This window comes from Podarcis vaucheri (assembly GCF_965113315.1).
Source record: "Podarcis vaucheri genome assembly, chromosome: 16".
Lineage (NCBI taxonomy): Eukaryota > Metazoa > Chordata > Lepidosauria > Squamata > Lacertidae > Podarcis > Podarcis vaucheri.
The window spans coordinates 2897353-2907033 of NC_138754.1; the positions used below are offsets into that span (position 1 = coordinate 2897353).

A 9681-nucleotide genomic window follows, 5' to 3' on the forward strand; every position below is an offset into this window, starting at 1 on the left:
GCCCCCTCTTCCAAAGCGAGGGAGCTTAGGAGACACTGCTGGGGCAGACGGGCCTATCGGGCATCGTTCGTCTGCCGAGGGTTGGAGGGAGGGCACCGCAGCGCCACAACACCGCACCCCTGCGCCCCGGAAGTCCCTTGAAATGCATTGATGGGCCGGTAGCAAGGATCCGAGAGGGAAATAGCAGCGTAAAAGCTCTTCCAAGAAAGCTTGTTTTCCTTAACTCCTGGCCCATTGACTCCAACGCCTTCCTGGCAGAGTACTTCTGCCCGTTCTTTGAGGGACATGTTGATGCCAGGCCTTGGTGGTGGGCCCCCGTACAGCACCCAACAGACCCAGAGAGCTCAAAATGCAAAATATCTCTCTTTACACAATTGCACCAGTTGCTGCAAGCCCAGATTGCAACCCGCTGTCAAGTTTTGGCTGGGGGAGTGGGGGTTTTGCCAGAGTCCGCAGGAGAGCACCAAGGCCTGGGGAGAGGAACCGGCGACCCTCCAGAGATGGCTGGGCTACAACTTCCATCACCATCCCTGCACATTGGGGCCACGCTGGCCACTGGGGCTGTTGGGAGTTGGAGTCCAGCAACACCTGAGGTTGGGGGCCACAGATTGCCTCTTCGTTGTACTGTGTGTTCTGGCCGACATTATTCCACACAGTGTCCTCCCAGCCATTAGGGGGCAACACCAGTGGCGTAGCATGGGTTGTCAGCACCCGGGGCAAGGCAAGTAATTTGCACCCCCTAACCCACGGATTTGCGCCCCCTAACCCTAACCCCCAGATGTTGCACCCAGTGCGGCCGGCCCCCCGTGCACCCCCCACACACACTATGCCACTGGGCGACACAGTCCTGGTCATATTTTTTTGGGGGGTGGCAGATGTTTCAAGGTGGAGGGGGCAGAGAAGGCAATATTTAAATCTATGCTCAACCCAGTTCTAAATACGGTGAGAGTACGGTGACGTTCAGCCAGCCTTAGCAGAGCAGAGTTGGCAAGATCTCAGATTAAGCATTTGTGCTCTTGCATTTGGAAGTGAGGGGGCCTGGACAAGTGTGGGGGCACGGGGGGGCAGCAGCAGAAACAGCTAACAGCACTGAGGAGGCTGCCACCAAAGCCATTTTATTTACCCAGAACGCCTCTGGTGATACTTCTTTCCGCCTCGCTGTGGCTGAGCTCTGCACCTTTGCAAAGGTTTGCAATTTTCGGAAAAGAGAATGTCAGCTCAGTCCTCTGAGGCAGCTGGGCCTGTTGCTGCTGCTCTGTTTCTGCACGAGTCCCTGGTCTGGGCATTCAGAGAGACATAGGCACCAGGTCTAGGGTTCCCAGGGTGACAGGGCACCCACACACACAAAAGATTCGTGGGTGCTTAGCACCCACAGTGCAGGGCTGTGACGCGACCTCTGGTTTCTACCAGACAACGTCAGAGACCCTGCCAGGCCCCGGAAGTGCCGTGATGACATGATGTCACGTTGCGTCACGTTATATCACCATTGGGCACCCATAACCTGGGGCTCAAGTCAGCGCCCCAACAGAGAGACCATGTGCAGCCTCCTCTAGAGCAATTGGACAGTCCGATCCCAGCCGTTGTGGCTGTGTATTTTAGGTCGGAGGCTCAATGGAGACCCGCATGTGAGGAGGGATGGGGGAGAGAGGACAGGATTCACTAGTGTCTAGGTGTGGTATGACATCCATCCCCATCGTTCTGCCTGGACGCTGAGGTCCAGCTCCGAGGGCCTTCTGGCGGTTCCCTCATTGCAAGAAGCCAAGTTACAGGGAACCAGGCAGAGGGCCTTCTCGGTGGTGGCACCCGCCCTGTGGAAAACCCTCCCATCAGATGTCAAGGGAATAAACAACTACCTGGCATTTAGAAGAGATCTGAAGGCAGCCTTGTTCAGGGAAGTTTTTAATGTGTGACATTTTAATGTATTTTTAATCTTTGTTGGAAGCCGCCCAGAGTGGCTGGGGAAACCCAGCCAGAGGGGCGGGGTACAAATAAAAAATTATTATTATTATAACCTGTCACACCACGCCTTTGCTTTCGTTCGCATTTCCCCACCTACAGATAAATCTCTCCAGGTGTGACGCTTCTTTGTCAGGTGTGGTGAGGGTTGCCCTCTTGTGCAGGGCATCACCCTAGGTGACCTTTCTGGGTGGTTGTTTTCAAATCAAGGAAATCTTGTGAGTGCGTGTGTTTTCTCCTCCTGGTATATTTAAATTTCAGGAGTCAGTTCTGGGATGTTGTCTCCTCCAACCTCCCACCCTCCATCACTTATGGCCCCCTTTCCATTCTGGAGTGTTACAAATTCATTCTTTTTAACCCAAGGAGTTGGCAAAAAGTTCAACAGAGGCTTTGGTAAGCTGGATTGCAAACCATGTTGGTCTAGTTGCCCTCAGAATACTGTCAGAAATGAGCTTGGACAGGTGGGGATCATTTTTTCGTTTTGTTTGTTTTAAGGGAACAAGCGAAGATTAAAAACATTTGTAGATCTGTTTGCCAGGCAGCTTGATGAAATTGGGAAAGGTGCAATGGAGATGAACGTTATTTTTTAAATAGTGGATTTGTATAATTTGTCATATCAGATTGTGCCTCGCCACCAGTCTCACTTAAGGACCATTGTCAGTTGTGGGTTGTGCTTTGGGGGTTTTTTAAGCCAAGGGGTGGGAAGTCTAATCTCCCTTGCAGTGACCGGGACTGGTTCCCCCACACCTGTCCTAAAAGAATCAAGGGACATTTTTTCTTATAAAAGGAAAGTTGTGACAACGCAATCCGTCCATTTTCTTCCCAATGCATGCTGGGAGTTTACAAGTGACCAGAGTCGAAAAACCCCCTGTCTCGTGTCTTCCTTCCATGTGTCAGTAAGCAGTGTCATTTGACTAAATGTCCTTTTTATTTTATTTTTTAGAAAACCCTTTTCTTATCGGTGAAGTTGCAAAAAAAACAAATTTAAAGAACCGTTCGTTTTTCCACGCGTGCACGCACACACACAAAAACAAACAAAAAGAAAACCAAATTCCCGTTTTTTTTCTTTGCTGCTCGAAACCACGCCCACCCCCTCCCTCCCCCCTCCCCCCTCCCTCCCTCCGACAGGGTGTTGCAATCATATCTTGAGACGACTCTGTTGCTAAGCCAACCCCTTCGCCTGTCGCGAGAGACGTAGCTCCGCCCCCCCTTGTAAGTTGCATCCTCTGGAATGAACAAAAAGAAAAGTGATTGTTATATCTTTATTATTATTTATTATTTGGAAAGAACAAACAAACAAAAACGTCATGTGATCCGAGCTGCACTCTTTTTGCATGACGTCTGCGTGGTTTAGCGTTTACTGGATGTGCCGTGAGTTTCTGGAACGTAGTTTTCGTTTGGTGAACTTATCTCCCCCTCCCTCCTTCCCCCCCCTTCCCATGCCTCCCCCTGCACAGCAAGCCCCCCCTCCACCACACACACACACACACACACACACACACGGGCCCCTGCACCCACACGTCCCCCCGTCTCTGCCCCCAAACTCCAAAAAGAGAGTCTCAATTCGATTTTGAACTGGGCGCCACCTCTGCCCCTTCCATCCCTTAATACTACAAGCTGCCCCACCTGAGAACACTGCCTCACCCTCCAATTTACCTCTATTTGGTTTCGGTCACCTTTTCTACTGCTGTTGTCACCATATCGCTGTGGCCTGTTCTTTTCTATGATTTTCTTGCCTGTGCTGTGTGTTGTTCCTTTTTTTTTTTTTTTTTTTTTTTTTTTTTTGCCTGTCTGTACGGTTGTTTCTTAATCTCTCAGACGCATTTGGCTGGTGGCTCTGTGCAATTGGTTTGTGCTTTTTGTTCTGTGGGCGAATGAAATTATTTAAAAGTTTTCCTTTCCTCTCCCACCCACTCCCTGATCCTGTCTCCCCCCCCCAACCTTCCACCTTTGCTACATGGGGTCTACATGCTACATGGGGCTACATGGGGTCTCAGGCACACTCGACACACGTTTTGTACCTGTAAACTGGTCCGCCGGACCAGATCCCAATCTTCCCACCCCGGGGCGTGTAAATTGGAAAGGAAGGTGGGGCCACACAGCTGTCAATCGCAGTGACATTCAAGGCAACAGGGTGACCAAAAACAACGAAACGATATCAGTATACACTCTTCATATAATATGAAATATATGAAATCCATTAAGAGTGCATATTTTGTGACTTTCAGAGATTCGTAAGTTTTCTGCTTATGTGATTTCATATATTTCATATTATACAAAGAGTGTATATTGATATCGTATCATTGAAATCCATTAAGAGTGCATATTTTGTGACTTTCAGAGATTCGTAAGTTTTCTGTTTATGTGATTTCATATATTTCATACTATATAAAGAGTCAAAATAAAAAAATTCCTTCCAGTAGCACCTTAGAGACCAACTAAGTTAGTTCTTGGTATGAGCTTTCGTGTGCATGCACACTTCTGTGTGTATCTGAAGAAGTGTGCATGCACACGAAAGCTCATACCAAGAACTAACTTAGTTGGTCTCTAAGGTGCTACTGGAAGGAATTTTTTTATTTTGACTATGGCAGACCAACACGGCTACCTATCTGTATATGAAGAGTGTATATTGATATTGTATCATTGTATTTGGTCATCGTGTTCCCTTGGATATTACTGACTATTGTTTGCAACACAGGGGTTAAATTGTAATTGACATTACAAAAATTGTAATTGACATTACAAAAATTGTAATTGACATTACAAGACACTGCATTTTGAAGTGTTATGTTGGGACTGTGAAGAACAGCACAGAGCTACGTGGAAGCAAAGAAACTGCACACTGTATTTTGACCGCCTGCAAACTGAACAGGAGCATTCTTCTCACCAACTGGCAAACATCCTGCCAGCTGCAGGGATCTGATTTGCCAGCGTATTGCCCACAGTGACATCAGCTGGATGACAGACAGGTGTGGTCTGAAGAAAACCACTTTGGAGACCAACTTGGGTGCATACACCCAAGGCAGTCCAAGACTGGGTTCCCTTGCCTACCCGTTTAGGTACATAGTGCCGATTTGATGACTGCAGAATAATTACCGTATTTTTCGCGCCATAAGACACACCTGACCATAAGACGCACCTATTTTTTAGAGGGGGAATGCAAGGGGGGGAATTCTTTAAAGGGAGTGCTGAGCAGAGCCGCGTGGAACGTGTGTGAGGCACTTGCAGGCTTTTCCCCAAGAGCCGCACTCACACTTCACGCGGCTCTTTAAAGGGAGCGCGGCTCTTGGGGGCTTTTCCGGGAGGTGGGGGAAGGGACTGAGGGGCTAAGCCAGAAGCTAGAACAGCAAGAGGGATCGTTGCGCAGTGAAAGCAGCAATCCCTCTTGCTGTTCTGGCTTCTGGGATAGCTGCGCAGCCTGCATTCGCTCCATAAGACGCACATACATTTCCCCTTACTTTTCAGGAGGAGGAAAAATGCGTCTTATAGAGCAAAAAATGTGGTACCCGGTGAAACAGGTCAGCAGCTGTTCCCATCACAAACAAGGGTATTGAAAGTAGGACTTCCAACCTACCTTAGTGATTTGGAGCACAGGACTGAGAACAGCAGGAAAAGGGGGGGTTTGCGTCATATTCCATGAGTTCGTGCCACCCCCCAAATTGCATACATTAGCTTGGGGCAAAGGGAACAGACACAAGTCAACGCTCTTGTTTGGCAAAGGTGATTCTCTCCCCCATCCCTTCCCTCCCCAAAAAAAAACACACTGTGGGCTGTGCTCACAATTCACCCACCCCCTCAACACTCATGGTTCTCTTCCCCATCCTGACCCCCATTGGACTGCCTTGCCTGCCTGACCCTCCGCCCTACACCGTCTCCATCTCTTTGACCTGCTGCATGAACCTCTTTCTCTCCCCCCCAACCCCCTATTTTTCATCACTCCCTTCTGCGAACCTATTGGGTACCACTGCCATCCATCCATCCATCCCGGAGATTCCCGATTGGCTATTCCATGGCAACCGTTGCCGCCCGCGGAATCTCTCATCCCGATGTGTTGTTGTGCTTGGCCGGCCGGGCTGTTTTTGTCCGTGAGACTCCCCAGCTTCCAAAAAAAGGCCTCTACCTTTTCTTTTCTCGTCGTCGTTCTTTATTGTCGCCGTGGGTTCTTCCCGTGTGTTTGCTTTCTTTCTTTTTGTCGTCGTCGTTGGTGTGTGTGTGTGTGTGTGTGTCTCTGTATTTCTAGTTGCTAAGAAATAAAGCACCGTGGGGTGGGGCTCGTGGCCAAGGCCGTGTGGAGGCCGGACCCCCCCAGTGATGGGCTCCACAGGGCGGCTTCTCGACGGGGGTGGGGAGCGAGGACAATCATCCCGGTCATTTCAAACCCACCAGACACGACAGACCCACCCACCCAAAAAAGGAGGGTCGTTTTCTGCTTCCACCGCTCCCGTGACTGCAACATTCTTTAAAGAACTTTCTTGAGTGGATTATCGTGGCTACAACCCGGGGTTTTAAGATGGGGGGAAGCCAAAGAGAGTCAAAGCCCCCATAATATTTAATGCTGTATTGTTTTTAACACTTGATTGGGAGCCCCTCAGAGTGGATGGGGAAACTCAGCCAGATGGGCGGGGTATAATTATTATTATTATTATTATTATTATTATTATTATTATTATTATTATTATTATTATTTTATTTATTTTAAAGCCCAAGGCAGGGGGAAAGGTAGAATAACACAAGGGTTATCTTTAAGACCAAAACAGAGTTCGGGGCAGAGGTTAAGAAAAGGAGGGAATCTTCCCTGACCACAATTTATAGGAGCCAACTGCCTCCTCCAGAGAGGCAGGAGGGGTGGAATATGACAACCTGAGAGCAGGGTTCGGCCCACCACTCTCCATAAAAAGCCAAAACGCCGGAAAGTCCCCTAATGGGATCAGGTTCCTCCTCAGCTGCCATCTTGCCGTTCTCCGTGGCCTTTGGAGACACGGCAAAATGGCAGAACAGAGCTAATTGGATGATCTAAGCGGGTCTCTTGTGCTAGAGGGGACTCTGTCTGCTGGAATCTTGGGACGGTGTTGGTGGGGAACAGAGGGAAATTTGCCCTGCTTTGTGGGGTGGAGGCAGAGAGACAGAAAGGAGTAAGATTAAGATCTGACTCACCATCAGCGCCATTGCCTCGTCCTGCAAATCTAACCACAGGCGTTTTTCTGTGGCTATTCCTAAAAGGTTCTTATTACTATTATTAATGTAAGTTTACGGAGCGCAGACCAGCTGCCTTCACCCTGGGGGTTTCGCTGGCATTTTTTGAATGCAAATCCACCCAATTCGCACCGTCAGAAATGAGACGTGAACCGAATCGCAGCAATCCTACAAAAATTCGTGCTTCTCCAAACTTTGCAGTGCAAAATTCTTACTAGATAGAAGTCTGCACCAAGATGCAAACTTTAGTGTGAATCACACACAAACAAATGCATCCGATTCGTGGAAATCGCTTGCCAAGATGTGCCCATTTTTAGTCCAAACCTTGTACAACAATGTGCACGCAATGAAAAATTCACTCCTAACACGAATTTTTGCAAGGTTTACTCTAAAAGAAATAAAGAATTTGCAAATTGCTGAGGAACATGTGGAAAACTGAATTTAAGACTGGGGGGAATGAGAAAGTGATGGAGCATAAATGGTCAGATCCATCCATCCTTACTTGACCGCTCAAAATTTACTAGCCTGATGTTTTAATCATGGCTGCGTTGTTCGGCCAGGGAAGGAATCGCAACACACCCTCAAAATGAGATTTATTGACATACATCCTCTGGCACAGTCAAGGGGGGATGAGGACTCTGGAGGCCAGGGGAGCCTCTTCTGCGGCCCCCCAAGTAGGAAGGCGCTGCAAAAGACGCAGCCTATTCAAACATGGCCGCCTCACCCAGGTTGGGCAGAAATCGAGGGGAAGATTTCGATCCCAGGAATCCACGCAAACCACCCTCCTCTGTCTGCATGTCCCAGGCTTCCGGGCACCTCAGATTCTCTGTGACCCAGTGGCTTTAGCTGGAAAGAAAGACGTTTAATATATATATCTCTGTTCTTTTTCTGTTGTTTGTTTCCCCTTTTCGCTCTCTCTTTCCAGGTCTGGAGCTTACTGGAGGAACAAAGCCCCCTTGATGTCTCCCCCTTCCCTCCTGCCCCCTCCCTCTCTTCCTCTGCTCTTCTTCCTCCTCGTAGATAATAGGAAAGCCACTGGCTCTCTGAGCTTGAGCGCCACCGATTTCCTCACCGGCCGGAGACCCGGAAGATCCCCCTTCAGCTGCTCCAACCAAGCCCCTCTTTGAGGACGGGATGAGCGATGAGACGGGCTCACTATATATCTCTGTCTATATATATATCTCCCCTTCTGCCAGCCACAGGGCTTTCCCCACTCCCCACTCCGTACACTCCAATCCTTGCCCCCTCCCTCCCCCCAACCCAGCCAAGAAGCACTGCATTCTGGGAAGTGGAGTCACCAAGACATGCAGCTCATGAAAGCCCTGCTTAGAATAATCATTTAAAAAGCAAGATTCAAGGCAGAAGGAAATTTAGGACAAGGGAAGCTTGGACAGAAGACATGCCAAGAAAGATGGACTCAGGACCAAACCGGAGAGGAACCCAGCCTCACCTTTGGGGTCCTCAGCCCTTTTGCTCTCGCACTGTTAGGGTGCAGCAACCTAGGGACTTGGGGGGCTAAGGAATGGGCCAATATAGGGGTTTGCGGGCAGCTTGTGGATCTCCGATAATCCACTCTCCACCCAATTTCTTACACCGATCCAGGCAACCTCTCAGGAGGTGAGAGAAAGCTTTGCTCAAACGGAAAGGTTGATTTTTTGGGACTATGCAGGCCAGTGTAAAACAACCCAACCCCAAAGGAGTCGCTGCCCTGAGAGTGCCTCCTCGGGAAATCTCAGACCAGGGCCTCATACAGGGGTGCAACGAGGCAGCCTCCCCTGCAAGCAGCTTTTTTGGGGGGAGGTGGGGGGTTCTGGTGGATACTCAGCGCTGCAAATATCAGCAACCTGCCCACCATTTAGGAGTGGGAACCTTTAATCATACGATGCAGGCATGCAAGAGATTATAGGTGCCGATATTTTTCAGATACGCTGCTGTTTAAAGCCACAGGAGCACTGGTGGAAATGCAGCCGTCCTCACCCTAAAGAAACAGCCTGTCCAGACCCTCTCTCCCCACCGGGCTTTGAAAGAGCATGTCATTATATTCCCCCACCCCCGGAAACAACAACCCCAAATCGCTCTCCCTCTTCTCTTCTCCTGGAAACTTATCGCCGCCCGTCGTATCTGCGTTGGGGGTAGATGCATCAGAGTGGAAACTTATATTTTTTCATATCAAAGGGAAATGTGCCTCTCCTCCACCCCCCAAGTATCTTGGTATTGCCATTCAGGGATCCAGAAATGCTTCGAGGATGGAGGAAACCTCAAAGAGGAAGGAGGGGGTCAAAATAACCCAAGAACTGGACGAGAAAACTTTTTGTTTTGAGCCCAAGATGGCATGTGAGGCTCTGGGGACCCCAGCTGAAGTGATTAAGACAGAGAAACAAAAACGTGAAAGCTTTTTCTGGTTGTGTTAGGAGAGGGCCTCTCTGGAAAAAGAGCCACATGCAAACCTGAAATTAAACCCGAACTCTTTTGGCCACCGTTTCCTGCCAGCCTCCCTTTGGGCATCACAGTCTGGCTGATGTAGGAGAGCTT

General features: G+C 49.2%; 1 protein-coding gene across 3 annotated transcripts in view; it reads left to right on the plus strand.

Moving 5' to 3' along the window:
* The window catches only part of CELF3 (CUGBP Elav-like family member 3), an 85507-nt gene extending 76058 nt beyond the window's left edge, over window positions 1-9449 (plus strand). For 2 of the 3 annotated variants that reach the window (XM_082202341.1, XM_082202340.1), the window contains exon 13: window positions 8075-9449. The gene's annotated coding sequence lies outside the window, so the exon portion shown is untranslated. Of the gene's footprint in view, window positions 1-3084; window positions 3169-8074 lie in introns of all 3 variants that reach the window. The other variant, XR_014214258.1, reaches the window with a different exon arrangement.
* The last annotated feature ends 232 nt before the right edge of the window (window positions 9450-9681 follow it).